Source organism: Eutrigla gurnardus (assembly GCF_963514095.1).
Source record: "Eutrigla gurnardus genome assembly, chromosome: 4".
Taxonomy (NCBI): Eukaryota; Metazoa; Chordata; class Actinopteri; order Perciformes; family Triglidae; genus Eutrigla; species Eutrigla gurnardus.
In genome coordinates this window covers 3,241,369-3,257,887 of record NC_139918.1, presented here as the reverse complement: position 1 = coordinate 3,257,887, position 16,519 = coordinate 3,241,369, and positions in this window count along the sequence as shown.

The following is a 16,519-nucleotide window of genomic DNA, read 5'->3' as shown; positions in this document are numbered from 1 at the left end:
TCGGTCCAACAGAAGAGGGATTTCACGTGAAAACCTAATAAAAATTAGCACTTCCGATGTAGTACAACAAAATAAGAGAATTAATTGTGGACTCTTAAACATGAAATCTCTCTCATCTAAAGCAGTATTAGTCAATGATTTAATATCAGATAATCATATTAATTTATTCTGCCTGACTGAAACCTGGCTGCGTGATGAAGACTACGTTTGCTAAAACAAAGCTAGTCCTCCCAGCCATATTAATACTCATATATCTCGAAGAAGCAGACGTGGACGAGGAGTTGCAGCCATTTTTGATTCAAGAGTGTCAATCAATCCTAAACCAAAACTAAATTATAACTCATTCGAGAGCCTGATTCTCAGCCTTTCGCACCTAAATTGGAAAACAACGCCAATTCTGTTTGTTATTGTGTATCGTGCTCCTGGTCCATACTCTGAATTCCTATCTGAATTCTCCGAGTTGCTATCAAGTTTAGTCCTCAAATCAGATAAAGTTATTATTGTGGGGGATTTTAATGTCCATGTGGACGTTGTAAATGACAGCCTTAGTGTAGCATTTACTTCCTTAATAGATTCTATTGGCTTCAGTCAAGAGTGTACATAAACCTACTCACTGTCATAGCCACACTCTCGACCTCGTCTTATCTTATGGCGTAATCCGGCCATAAGTTATTAATAACTTAATAATCTTTCCTCAAAATTCTTCTTTGTCTGACCATTACTTGATAACCTTTGAATTATTGTTGCTGGACTTCACTCCTCTAGGAAAAAGCTACTACTCTCGGTGTCTATCGGATAGAGCAGTAGCTAAGTTTAAGGAAGTAGTTCACTTGAGTTCACTTCCATGTCTTAATGAAACGGAGGACTTCTATATTAATCTTAGTCCCTCCCAGATTGATTCTCTTATAGATGAGTCTGGAAGCCTACTGCGAACGACTCTCGACTCTGTTGCTCCGCTAAAACAGAAAACTATAAAGCATAGGAAGTTAGCTCCCTGGTATAACTCCCAAACTCGTAAATTAAAACAAAAATTGCTATGGATGCAGGATTTCAGAAATGGACTAACAAGGGGTTAATATATATAGCACACATTTTTACAGGGCAAATTTTGAAAAATCGTTTGAACAACTCAAACAGCAATTTAATTTACCAAATAATGATTTTTATAAATATTTGCAATTGAGACACTACCTCCAGAAACAGCGAATGGGAGAGAATAAGCAAAGAACCAACCAAGGTTGAAGAACTGCTCATGTCATATACAGAGGAAGAGTCAAAAAAAGGGCTGATTTCAAATATATATATAAAGCACTACAATATGAATCCAATGACAATAATATGGATGTTAAGATGGGAATTGGAAGCAAATGTAACAATAACAGATGATGACTGGGAGGAAACGTTCAGATCTGGACATAAATTAACTAACAGCCCAACATGGAGGGAGTTTGATTGGAAAGTGAAGATGCGTTACTTTAACACCCCATCTGTCACTGCAAAATATAGTAAAACATCAGATTTATGTTATCAGATTAATTGTGGAAAGGTGGGCTGTTGTAAAATATTTCTGATCTTATGTTTGACTTGTACAGATGGGAGGTATTGTATGTATTTTTGACTGAAGGTAATATGATATGGATCGTAGACTGATGCAGGTGTGATTTGTGTACATCTTCATGTGTTTTACCTGTGGAATAAATAAAAAGTAAAAAATAAATAAAAAATGCGTAAACTTGAAACTATCTGGCGCTCCACCAAAGTGGAAGAATCCCGCCTAGTCTGGCAAGACAGTCTTAAAACATACAAGAAGGCTCTCCGTAATGCCAGAGCAGCCTACTACTCATCTCTAATAGAGGAAAATAAAAACAACCCTAAGAGAGATTTAGTTAGTACTTTCTGTCAAAATGTGATGACGTCACATAAATTTAATCATGAAAAATAATTTAAAAAAATACGTCATCCTTTGATGACATAAGTAATTAGCACTAACAAAGCGGTATTGAATTGAATGACGTAGTGTCTGAATAAAAAATTACGTAATCCTTTTGAGGGTGTGTGTGTGTGTGTATGTGTAAGGCACAAGACTTGGAGAGATGGAGAAAATTATGTTCCCCCCTCTCAGGCCCCCGTTTCCTGGCTCTCTCTCAACTGTCGTGTTCATTAAAGGTGAAAATATACAATAAAAAAAAAATTACGCCATCCTTTGATTAAGTAATTAGCACTAACAAAGCGGTATTGAATTGAATGACATAGTGTCTGAATAAAAAATTACGTAATCCTTTTGAGGGTGTAAAATTAGATGATTATGGAAACATGGTTATGTGGTTAGAGGGGTCATGTCAAAGTGTTTTCCTAGGAAGGCGTGGTTTACAGTGTTTTATTTTATATAAGTATAGGGAATGTATGTGTGAGTGTATGTGTGTGTGTATGTGTAAGGCACAAGACTTGGAGAGATGGAGAAAACAGCGCGGCGTGTGAATCTACCCTCTCAATATGCTGAGGTGTATGCAGACATTGAAATGGTGGACACCTGCGAATTGGAGACAGATTCCTCCCACTAGCCCCCGCCTAGTGGGTGTGACCCTGTTTTAGGCCCCACCTCTTACACCCTCCTTCTGGGCGGGACCTTATAGTATTTAAAGTATATATTCAGAATAGTAGTATTCAGAATTGAGCATCGCAAGGGACAACGCCATGGACATCACGATGGACAGCCCCCTAAGCAGTGACCATGAATATCATCCTGAAGGAGACGTCAACTGGATCCCAAGCATTTCCCAGGATGCTGACTCAAGCTCTCTTCCAGCATGGGAAAGTGAGGCCGTCGTGGGAGGAGCTAAGAAATACGCCCCCCTCGCATCACTACTTGAAATGGAAACCACGACAACGGATGGTCTCCCTATACCTGGCTGTGTTGCCTGCTCTATTGGTCAGTCTCTCAATGAGGGGGCGGAGCACCAGGATCTGCCATGTGGACCTCCCCCACACTGCTCTTACTGGGGGCATTATCCAACCTTCAATGACCTAGAGCCAAATAGAGTCTACACTGCCCCCATGCTCCTCACCCCGCCTGACTCACCTCAACCGAGCTCTCGAGTGGTGGAGACTGTTGATTTTCTAGATACTGTAAGAGCCTGTGTTGCCAGCGCCGTACATGCGGTGGTGCTGGAGCGGATGAAGAAAGATTGTTACGGGCTGCCAGATCGATCATCCGAGTCAACGCGAGCATCCCTGTCTCTTTCCCCCAGACCCAGGTTATTTTAGCAGAAACTTTGAACAGTTAATGGTCAGACTGCAGTCCTGGGAATTTCTTCCAGCCCTCAAACATGCCCTGGAAATAGCGGGGTTAGACATCGTTGAGGCTAGAATAGAAGGAGCGGCGGATGCTTTTCTACATGATCTGAAGCCAGAAGAAAACATTCTGGAGAAGGTTTATGCGATCACAGAGGCATACAGCGAGGGAGATAAAACAAAGGAAGATTTGCTGGAGGAATTCCTGCGCTTCTGGAATAGTTAATACTACATCAAAATGGACGATTTTAAAATGTGTTAATCAAGTCAACATTGTGTCTGAGATATCACTCCTCTGGTCTGTTGGAGTAATGTGGTGTATGTATATGGTTAATTATACTAATACTTAATTATACTATTTTGTACGTGTGGTACAGCTTTGTAGTGGGTGTGTTCAATAAACATGTATTCTATAAAAACATTATGCATAAAACATTGTGCAGTGGTCTTCTCTGTTCACTAGCAAACATGTCTTCAGCCAAGACAGAACGTTTACTGAAGACTGTATATTACAACCCTGCAGAAAGCGGGTCCTATGGTGGTGTACAAAGACTTCAAAAAGGTGTAGAAGAGAAAAGCGGAGTAAAAGTTAACAACGATCAACTGCGAGAGTGGTTGTCAGCCCAGGATGCTTACACCTTACACAAAACCGCTAGAAAAACCTATGCTAGAAATCGTGTTTTTACCCCCCGTCCTTTATACCAATTTCAAGCCGACCTTTGTGATATGACTGCTCTGTCTAAAGACAATAAACAGTTTAAATTCCTTCTAACGGTAATAGATGTATTCTCCAAGAAAGCTTATGCACGACCACTGAAAAACAAGTCGGCAACAGAAGTAGCAAAGGCTTTTGCTTCAGTTTTAGAAGAGAGTGGGATACCGGCTAAAATTCAAACTGATGCTGGAAAATAATTTTTTAATCGCGTCTTTGAAAAACTGATGAAGAAACATAACATTGTACATTTTGCAACAGGAAGTGAGCTGAAAGCTTCTGTTGTTGAACGTTTCAACCGTACCTTGAAGACCAAAATGTGGCGATATTTTACTGCAAAAAAAAACACCCATAGGTATATAGATGTCATTGTTGATTTTCTCAAAAGCTATAACAATAGCTATCATAGCAGTATAAAGATGAAACTATCCGAGGTGAGCCCCAGTAAGACAGTTCAAGTGTTTGAAAATTTATTTGGGACACTGCCTCTGACTGCTAAAGCCGATGTTTTTAAATTCAAAGAGGGGGACACGGTACGGATTTCAAAGTATCGTGGACAGTTTGACAAAATGTATGAACAATCATTTACCGATGAGTATTTTATAGTGAACGAATGCATCCCCAGAACCCCACCTGTTTATAAATTAAGAGATATTAGGGGTGAAATTCTGAGTGGAACATTCTATGAGCCTGAACTACAAAAAGTGAGAATCACATCAGACAGCGTTTACCGCATAGAAAAAATTTTAGACAGGAAAATTCAAAATGGTCGGAAGATGGTTTTAGTCCACTGGCAAGGCTGGCCTAGTCAGTTTGACTCTTGGCTGCCTGCTAAAGAGGTTGTAGAGCTAAGGAAGAGCAAAAGTGCAAAAGACAAGAGAAGTTGATCAAACTATGGAGGAGCAAAACTCTTTCTATGTAACGCTACCGTCGAACGCCTGTCATGACACCTTCCCGGACAACACCAGCTCAAATTATATAATAACTCTGCCCAAACCTATAGAATTACAAGGAGCTTATGAGGTGGCGCTTGCTGAGATTATGTACGTTAACGCGACCATTAATATTTTTTCCACACACGATAGCTTCGATGTCATCGATCACTCGAGAACGAGGGATCCCTCAATATTTCTGAAAATTCCCACCGGGAATTATGAGTCTGTTGATCTGATAGTGAGGGAGATAAACGCTTTATTTAAGCAAATAAGAATAGATATGGGTTTTCATTATAGTTCAATAAACAAAAGAGTTACTATACTTGGGTCTGATAGATATTCTCTCAGGTTCAGGGCATCACTAGCTCACATGTTAGGATTTGAACCAGACGAATGGGTGAAATCAGCTGGCAAGCCTCAAAGCAAGTATCCTTGTGATATATTTGGAGGCCAGTATAACTTCTACGTCTACACCAACATTGTGGAAGCCCAGCTTGTGGGGGACTACACTGTCCCCCTTTTAAGAATCGTTAAAAAAGAAGGGTCTTATGGAGATTTGGTCACTCTCTCCTACAACCGCTTACTGTTCCTGTCAATAAACAGCGCATACAGGATATCCAGATTGAATTAAAAACGGATTTAAATACCCCGATCTGATTTACATACGGGAAAACAATCTGCAAGCTCCACTTTAGACCTATGTCAAAGTCTTTCATCTGACTCAGGCTAGACATTCACATATTATGTGACCCAAGCCGGGGGTGGGTCATTGAGTGGGTTTGCAGGGGCACCTGTAATGTATGGACGTGGAATTGGATCCATCCTGAGTAGGGCATTCAGATTCGTCTTGCCCTTTCTTAAACACGGCGCTAATATTGCTAAGCCGCATTTGAAATCAGCCGCGAAGGGGTTCGCATCAGACGTCGTAGGAGCTGTAACCAGTCATATTGCCAAGCGTGCCACTCAGCAGCAGGAAGGATCAGGACTGACGAGAATAGTGCGGGGAAAAAGAAAAAGTCCTCTGCGTGTGCTATCACTTAACGTAGCCAGAAAAAAACGTAAAACCCAGAAAAAAAGACGAGTTAAAACTCAACTGGGTGGCGGAGATATATTTTAATCATGCCTCTCACCCACAGGCTCTCCTCCGAATGTGTCAAATCAGAGCTAGACCTCTTTGCACCCCCGATGACACAACTATCTATCGATCAGACCAGCTATGTTGAAATCCACCCCATAAACTCCATTGTGGATCAAGAAGTGCTGGAATTTCTGATACCTGGAGCGGGGGGGTTATATCTTGATCTCAACTCTACTTTTCTGTATTTACGTCTTAAGATTACAAAAGCAGACGGGACGGATCTGGCAAATGATGAGAAATGTGGTCTCATTAATTTTCCCGGGATGACTATTTTTTCTCGAGTGGATGTTTTTTTGAACCAGGTGCTAGTTAGCTCATCAGCCGCCACACACCCTTACAGATGTATTATTGAAACCCTGCTTAACTTTTCGCAAGAAACATTGCAGAGTCAGTTTTCAGCAGGGCTATGGTACAAAGATACTGGGGAGGATTTGGATTCGCATGGCTTAGGAGATGATGATCCTAACAAAGGTCTTATTAAACGGGCTAGCTTTACTCGTGGGTCACGAGCATTTTTAGTTAATTGCCCCTATACATGCTGACATTTTTTTTTCTGACAGACTTTTGCTGAACAATGTTGACGTCCGTCTTAAACTTGTTAAAGCTAAAAATGCTTTTACATTAATGCATGAAACCGCCAAGGACTTCAATTTTAAAATTCTGGGGGCCAGCCTTTTTGTGAAAAAGGTGGAAGTCTCACCGGATGTCATGCTTGGACATTCAGCCGCTTTGATGAAATCCAACGCCATCTATCCTATAAGCCGTGTGGAGGTTAAGAATTTTACTATTCCCGCACAGTCACGCGTGTGTTCACAGGACAACTTATTTTTAGGTAAACTGCCTAAATATATAGCCTAAATATATAGTACAATATAGAATTGTTGACCATCGGGCATTTGTTGGATAAAAGGAACTGAACCCTTTCAAATTCCAACACACCAATCTTGAATACCTCGCGCTCAGTGTGAATTCACGTTTAATCCCCTCAAAACCTTACCAACCCCGCTTCGATACACATCAGTGCGTGCGAGAATTTTACAACCTATATCTGGGGACAAATAGACATATCAGAGACTCTCCACTCTGCATCGACCGTGAGAACTTTGAAAACGGTTACTCCCTCTTTCTATTCAATCTGTCAAGGGATGACGAATTGGACAGTGAGGCTCTCTCACCCTCAGTACACGGCAGTTGCCGTCTGGATTTAAGATTCAGAGTCGCCTTGCCCCATACCGTTTCCCTCGTGCTTTACTGTGTTTACGATGCGAATATTGAAATTAGTTCACAGAGACAGGTTATGATTGACTATTAAAAAAAAGCCTAATCACAATAATAATCATAACCGGGATAACACAATGAACAACCATCAATTGGAATGTATGCTGAGACCGATCTTAGGTGACTCATTTGGGGGTGTCTGGCCTAGCGATTTACTACCGAAAAGGATTGATAAACGCCCCTGCTATTTGATTGTCAATACACATTGTCACGGACTTCCGGGGGAGCACTGGCTAGCGCTGGTCCTTGAAGCTGAAGATGGAAAATCAAGTTTCTTTGACAGTTATGGTCACCCTCCCGATTACGAATTCTACCCTAAAAGTTTTTTAACCTTCCTAACAAGGAATTCTGATGAAATACGCTACAACAAACTTCAAGTTCAAGACGAGGATTCAACAACTTGCGGGGCGCATGTTATATTCTTCCTCTACCATCGGTTTAAAGGACTCTCTTTCGAAGAAGTGATGCGACTGTACTCACCTGATTTGAAAAAAAAGAATGATGCTCTTGTCACCAAGTTTGTCAAGAATTTTGCTAAATCTATTACAACAGGCAAGCCTGATAAAATGTATAATCAGAATGCATGTTCTTTAAAAGTATTTAATAAGTGTTATATATGTTCTAAATGAATACTCACACAGGTATCATTTTAATAAAAGCATTTATTGGTAAAACATATGGTTTACATGAACTCGTTTGCTTTGTCTGAAATCTAACCATCTGGAGGGGATCGGAGTTGTCAGTTGCCATTCAAACGGGGGTGATGTAAGGTCGTCTAGCATATAACCGGTTGATTTAGAAGGAGGGGTGGTGGGGGTGAAGGTGTTGTAATCCATGTCTAGAAAAGAGGTTGACAGTAGGGGTTTTTTACCCCGTCTTCTCTTACTTCGACGTAAGGGTGGATCCGTATCACTCCCTGTTTTAAGGGGTTTAACCCTTAATTGTTCACGTGCATACTGGTTTGCAATCGTCGTAATGGGGATATTGATTTGTGAAATTGTTTTCAAAAATATATCCCATGCGTGAGGAACAGTTTGTCCATGGAAGCGTCGGTTTGACAGAGTTTTCATTAAATCAAAAATATGAGAGCCTTTAATCGTTTTATCCTGGACGATTATCTCCCCGGATCGATTCCATTTAAGAAGGTCTGATTGACGTATCTTCTGTAAAATATAGCCAGCGTTTTTGCGACTCCGTGAGGGTAAATTCTCTAAGACCTCACGTTCAACAACGTCTGAAGAATCAGCGTCTTCATCGTCTTCAACCCTCACAATATCAGCCTCGGGAGATTTCTCTGTGTCCGCACTGGCTACTTTTAAAACTACCTCACGCGGGCGACTCTCCTCTTTTCTGAGTAAATTCAGATATTTTTCAAACAGATCATTATACCGGACACTCTTGGTGTATGCGGTGCCGGGTTTTTTTAACACATGATCCATTTTCTCCTCCAAAACATGCTGAGCCCTCTCACTCATGTTTTCACTCGATGTCTTCTTCTGCCTTAAACTCTCAAGTTTTTGTGGAGAAATCATGTACATTTTATTAAACGACCCCATGACAGGCGAGAATCGTTCTGTATCTATTTCCGACCAGTAAACAAACTAGTTAAGAATGGAATGACAGCTCCTAATAATGGGAGAAGGAACCCACCACCAGACTGCGTGAGCAGCTTACGCTTGTGTTTTACAGATGTTTTCTGATCGGCAAAGAGTTTGATAAACTTTTTTTGTTTTTTGAGCGCAGCGTACTGTAGAACCGTAAGCGGTATATGACCTTTCAAAACATTCAAAGCTATCTCACAAATGGCTAGAAGAAGTTCCTGTGATCCGTGACATAAAAAGCTTTTTCTCTCAGATGGTTTTAGAGCAAGTAATGCTTTTAAAATGGGGAGGTTTCTCTTTACCCGATTTGACATTTTAAAATTTTGAATCACTTTCTTTTATACTGATAAATGACAGGCCATTCGTGAGGCTGTAATCCACTCCTCAGACGGAGGTCTTCTGCACATTGAGGTCTCGCGTCCACGATTAAATATGAATAGGGCTCTTTAGTTGCATCATTAAAACTCTCTAGAAAAAATTCTCTTTGTCCAGGAAACATTTGCTGGGCTAAAATTCTTATCTGCAATTTATCACGTGGGGATTTGAAGAGCACAAAATAATTTGTGTTTAAACTGATTGTTCTACTATACTTTCCTTTATGAAACAAGTTTTGAACTAAAAACATTACAGATAGCTTTCGATGGTGTCTGTATTCGGTAAAGGCTCGTGAAAATTCTTGATTTTGCACGGCTGATTGAAGCAAGTCATCCACGATTAAAAGGGTATGTTGTTTCGATGGAAAAATATTTTCATCCTTCAAAGACTCAGGAATCCCTTCAATGAATTTAATCTTCACATTTCTTGAGAGTTCATCATACATGGGTTGATACGAAGAGTAGCACCAGATTATTTGATCTGGTATTGTAGAAAGAGTATGCTCCATATTTTCTATCAACTGTTTCACAAAGAATGATTTACCACTACCACTAGTCCCTACAAGAAGTGCTGTGAATGGGAGTTGAAAGCGTGGGTCAAAATACACTTCTTCCATCTTCACTGTCTGAAGAGAAACAGAAACAGAAATGACCTGACTCAGTAAATGAATAAGTATTTATTCTTGACATGACAACAGGTTATGATACTCCATTTAATTCAAACAGAATACACAATATGTGTGGAAACAAAAAAACACACACAAAAAAACAAAAAAAAGATACACCATGTAATTCATAAGAGGTTAATACAGAATACACAATATGTGATGAAACAAAAAAAAAAAACATATTTTTCACTCTCTGTTTAATAGCCAAATGGCTGTGTGCACCCATCTGGAAGAAGACGTCTCTTATCATACACAACTGTAAAGTTGATCACATGTTGTTTATTAGTGAGTTCAATTGTTTTCATATTGCGTGTAATTTTGTTGTAATGAGTGGGAATTTTGTAGCAGCTGTCCTGATCTTTGATGTGAGCCTCTACTATGTGTGTGAGACTGTCAAAGTTTCGTTTTTTACAGTTCTCATAATCTTGTGTAATCCCTTTAGCACGCAAAGTCACCTTACCCTGCTGTGTAAGATATGCATAGGATTTTTGACCTGCAGCTGTCCAGTTGCAAATATAATCACCTGGGTCTAATTCAGAGGTGAGATCTCCCAGATAATTACCAAGTGGTGGTGAATATTGATCGTCGGGTGTGGATGTGTAAACAACAGAATCGGTATCACAGTACAAAACCCACTCTTGGAGTAAATCCAGCTGTTTGTAAAGTACAAGACGCGCATAAGAAGTTGTGAAGGCAGCAAGGAAAATATTTGTATGGCCTGGTGGAAGGACACACTTGGAATGGTAACGCCATTGAATGAGTGCAACATCATTGTTTATGAAATGAAACTGAGAAATGTCATACTTGCTTGAAAAAAGAAATTCAAAAAAGCGCTCAGGCTTTTTCACCAGAGTGGTTGTGAGCTGGTTTGATCTTTGCGCTAGCTTCCCCAGGAGCTTGGCAATCTGCCTCTTTGCAGGGTTGGAGACTATTTTCTGAGGATCAAGCTCAACACCCTGTTTCTCTTTATAATCTTGGATGTATGCAGATTTATCAGGGTTGTCTACAATGTGGGGTGGGTAGCCTGAGGCCTCCTGCTTCTGTTTAAGGAATGTGTAGATGTAATCTTTAAACAGTTTGTCAGATGTCTCTTTAAAGTGCCACACCTCATAAATTTCCCCCAGAATATAACCTTTTCTCAATGCTTCATTTAGCTCAACTACCTAGACCCCTCGAAGTGCCCTGTCTTCGTCATCATGTCTGCATGCAGAAGTCTGATTGTTTATGTTTGCACATGATCGACACAGTGTGAAAATCAGTTTCCCTTTGTTATTTCTTATAGGCAGCACAGGGAAAAACAGTTTACGTGGAGGGTAAACTTTAGCATGTATCAATCCAAAGTAATTTTCAACGTTATCAAAATAATTTCTAATGATCTGAGGGTGAGACAATGGGAAGAAGAAGCCTCCAGACAGTACATAAGGGTATAAAGAGCAATAATCTACATAGTGAATGCGCTCATCACCCCCTGCAACATGGCGTAGTCGGAAAGCTGAAGTACGTCCCCCATATAAGGCTTCTCTAGGCTCTAGTGGATGGGGTATTGAAAAGTCTCTAAGAAAGATTTAACACCCTGATCAGTTTTCTTCAGCAGATTCCATTCATTCTCCCACATTACCACAACAGACTGCACGTTAAAGTCTTGTTTTAAACGCTCTATTCTCCTCATGGTGTCTGAGTAAAGCTGGTTAAAACAGACCCCGGCGAGAGGAGAAATGTCGTGAGGGTTGAAACAAGAATCGCAGCCGTGCCACACACATCCCATATATTCAAATGCGTATTTAACACCGTTCATCTCTGCAAATCCATCCACCGAAAAGCGACCAAATTTAACCTCTCCCTCATTCAAAGCATGCCTTATTGAAATGTTGCGTTTGTAGGCCTCCCATTCCAGCCATTGTATAGAATCGTGAGAAAAAGCCTTGCTGCTTGATTTGTAATTATCAGGACAGGGAATTGCAATTGTGTTAGGTTCTAAGAAATTGGTTTGAAAAACTGATAGGGCTGCTGAAGCAATGGTCACACTATCAAATGGATCACATCCTGTTGTCTCAATGAATTCATCGCGGAAGCTGGTTGCTCCTTCTGCAAGGATTTGAACATCATTTTTACAGTAAGCTTCAAGTTCAGCCCTGCAGTCAAATTCCTGATCTTTCACCGTGTGATACCAGTTGAAGAAATCTTCTCTCTGTTAAGAAGTCATCTGATCAACTCCATACATCTCTGGGGGAGGATATCTACCTTTATAGTTGATTTTTGAATAATCTGTGAATTTGTGAGGGAAATAACCCTTTTTTAATTCTGTTTTACAATTCAAAGATTTGCTGAAATCTCTCAGTGGGATGGGAATGAAAGAGAATGAGTCAATAAATTTAAGTTGAAAGTCGTTATCAATGATCAGAATTATTTTACTTCCCTGTGCTATGATATGTGGTGTCAAGCCTTGAGCCACATAAGCATTCAAAATAATGTGATGATCAAAACCTTTCCCGTAGTGTGATATGAAAGTTGTGTGTTTATGTTTATTCTGCCGGTAATGGAGGAGGAAATTTACAGCGCAGGAAGGGCCCTCCCAGACGCGTTCCTCCCCTTTGTGTGATCGAGCTGCTACAAACACTGGAAGATGAGTTCCTCCAGTTTGACTGGTCTCAAAATCAAAAAACACAATTTTTTTCCTTGTCATTTTCTCTTTAGCAGTGATTTCTCTTTTACTCATGTAGCAGGCATGAGTTTCAGAACTTTCAGAAGCGTGAAGCGTGGAGTCACTGGTCAGAACAGTCGCGCCCTCCTCTCTGTCAGCTGTTGATGGTCTGCTTTTAGGTTGTTTACAAATGAGGCATAGATTGGAGGAACACCTGTGTGGTTTAGGATCGGAAATAGATAAGGTGTAGAGTGACTTACATTTAGGACATACTTTATGAATCTGACAATTGCTACCCCACTTTCTCACAATTGGATGCCATTTCAACTCACAATGACGTTCGTAGCAGATGGTATTTGAGCAGTATCTGTTGCAATCAATACAGTAGGTATTTTGAGACGCTGACAGTTTACAGTCTGTGCAGCAAACATTGCAGATTTTTTCACAGTAGTGTCTGTGGCGATTTCGATACCCTTTGTATTACAGAGTAATGATTACAGAAATGCTCCACACCGAGAAACCCCTTTACATTTTTTATCCCGTAAAAATGATTATCATGTAAAAGGAGGTAGTGGGTTGTTTCACTAGACGGCCTCTGTGTTTGAAATGTAGCCAGTTTTTTTCTTTTCTCATCATCTGAGGACTGGAAAAAGACAACAATTTTACAGCCCAACAAGTCTTCAAATTTAACAATGTCATCAAATGTGACCATTGTATCCACACTCAGACCTACCCTGGTGTGGATTCCACAACCTGCAACCCTGGCCTCCATCATTGTCAAGTCCGGATTTGTCAGTAAGACAAGATTAACGGCAAAACATGTCTGATTGTGGGTGGGGAGTACAAATAGATGCTTAGCTTTTTTTTTTATAATTTCACTTGCAAAACATGTTTCAACTCGTCTCTTACCGCCCCCGCGGGGTGGTCTCACCAAATTAACAATAAGCTCGAGAGAGCCATCGGTGAAAACAGAGAAGTTACTCTGAACTAGACGGTCTAAAAGCTGTTGAAATTCAGACACTGAACCAGATCCATAGCGCTGAATCATTGAAACATCGCTTTGTGATCGGTCGGCTCGCAGTGTTACCTGAATAACATCATTTGGTTGGAGGTTGGCTCTCTGGATGAGAGATGAAATTCTGTCCTCAAAACCGTTCGTAACATTCTGATAAAATTCATGAAAATTGGGAATAGTGGCTGGAGGAGGAAAGCGAAGGAAAGTACGTATTTCCTGGTTGTTAAATCTCCCTCGATCAATAATCTCCATGTCATCCTCAACATTGCTGGCACTGTTTGGTAGAGGGTTAGCTGTAGTTGTATCAGGCCCCATGTCCTCCACTCCTCCCCTGCTAGGACCCTCCCCCTGCTGTTGAATACCTTCTACAGTATCCAGGGCATTACAACATTCTATGTCGGATGGACTCCATGGCTCCGCCACACTCTCCCCCCTCCCATCTCCCTCCTCTACAGCTGAGAGGCTCTCACAACACAGTCTGTCTGACGGACTCCATGCTTCAGCTTCATTCATTTCATTAAGATCTAGACCCCCCTGAAATGGGTTTGGTGAAGGTTGTCTATATGAGGTTACAATGGAGAGTAGTTCATCTTGAGAAGGTAAAAAAATGTCAGTATCTCTCTCTGATGCAAGCTGAGGGGTATTAGGGCTGGCTGGAGGGGTTATAGTAGAGAGGCCTACTGCTTCACTATTCAAGTCAGAGATAAGCTCCAGAAGATGTGTAGGGATTTCAATGAGACGTTCTGATTCTGCCATTTTTTTTTTTGTTTGATTGATTTCTGGATGGTCCACCCTATTGTCGGCTGTATCTCACACGCCTGCGTCTTGAGCTCTGACGGAGCTGCCAAAAGATGGTATTAAGCACCTCTTGTTTTAAAGAGTGTATCTGGCGTTCGTACCCTCTAAATGCCTGTTCAACAATTAGCATTACAGTGTTAAAAGTTACTGTTTCAATTTCAGTCAGGAAGATTCTTCCAGCAGAGTTTTCTTCTTATTCTTCTTCTAACACAGGCCTACCTCCATCGGCCATGGAAACGTAGTCTTTTTTCCGTAGTAATTTTTTATTCAGACACTACGTCATTCAATTCAATACCGCTTTGTTAGTGCTAATTACTTGCGTAATCAAAGGATGGCGTAATTTTTTTTTTTATTGTATATATTTTCACCTTTAATGAACACGACAGTTGAGAGAGAGCCAGGAAACGGGGGCCTGAGAGGGGGGAACATAATTTTCTCCATCTCTCCAAGTCTTGTGCCTTACACATACACACACACACACACACACACACACACACCCTCAAAAGGATTACGTAATTTTTTATTCAGACACTACGTCATTCAATTCAATACCGCTTTGTTAGTGCTAATTACTTATGTCATCAAAGGATGACATATTTTTTTTAATTATTTTTCATGATTAAATTTATGTGACGTCATCACATTTTGACAGAAAGTACTAACTAAATCTCTCTACCCTAGATTTCTTTTCAGTACTGTAGCCAGGCTGACAAAGAGTCCCAGCTCTACTGAGCCATGCATTCCTAGAGATCTTAGTAGTAACGACGATGAACTTTTTTAATGATAAAATTCTAGCAATCCGAGACAAAATTACTTGCCTTCATCATCATCATATTTTTATTCACATACTTAAAAGATCCAATATAAACACATTGCATTTTACATTTCATTATGTGAAAAGGGACACCCTAGTAAGCTAAGAAGCTTTTGAGAGGGGCCCAGGCACAATAGATAAGTAACACAGGTGACAAATACAACACATTTGATAGCTAGACAAACCCAAAGAATGCCTATCCTATCAAGCACTCATACATCAGACAGCCGGGGTCCACAAGACAAAGACATCACGATCAAGCGTTGATTCATGTTATTGCAGCAGCAAGTGCCTCCTTAGTCTCTTTTTAAAAACATGTACAGTTGGAGACATTTGTAAATCTCTATCAAGGTCATTCCATACCTGTGGACCTTTACAGACTATGCTGAAACTGGTACATTTTAGTTTCCGTTTTTTCCCTTTGATATGGTGCTTTTTCCTAGTCTGATAGGCGTGTGATGGAAAATAAATTGGGATCAGCATTATAAAAAATGTTGAGTTCAATAATTTTCAGAAAGCCATACCGACGGAAGAGTGGATCAGAGGGGGCATCAAAACTGGACCAGGATATGATACGGATAATTTTTTTCTGCAAGATCAGCAATTTTCCCAGGTGACTTGGAAATGTATTACTCCAAATAATATTACAATAATTCAAGTGAGGCTCAAATAATGACCGGTATAATGTAAGGAGTGCTTCATCAGGTAAAAAATGCAGCAACTTGAGAAATAATCCAACATATCTTGATAGTTTCTTTGTTACCTCATCAATATGGCTCCTGAAGTTTAGGAACTCGTCCATGTGGACCCCCAGGAATCTGGTGGACAGTGCTCTCTCAATAGGGCTGCCATTTATTTCAATTTTGACGTGTTCAATATTGCTTCGATTTCTATTTGAACGGAAAATAATGTAGTTTGTCTTTTTTATATTTAGAGATAATTTATTACATTTAAACCATATATCAACTTTAATTAATTCGTCGTTTAGGATCTTTTCCAAGTCATTTATATTTTTGTGGGATAAAAATAAATTTGTATCGTCTGCAAACAATACTTTATGTAAGACATTTGAGGAGAATATGAAATCATTTATATATAATATGAAGAGAAGCGGCCCTAGTATAGATCCCTGGGGAACACCATATTCCATTGTTTGATATTCAGACTTGTGATTGTTAACAACTACATATTGTTTCCTCCCGTATATGTAACTTCTAAACCAACTGAGTGCAGTACCTCGACTACCATAATATT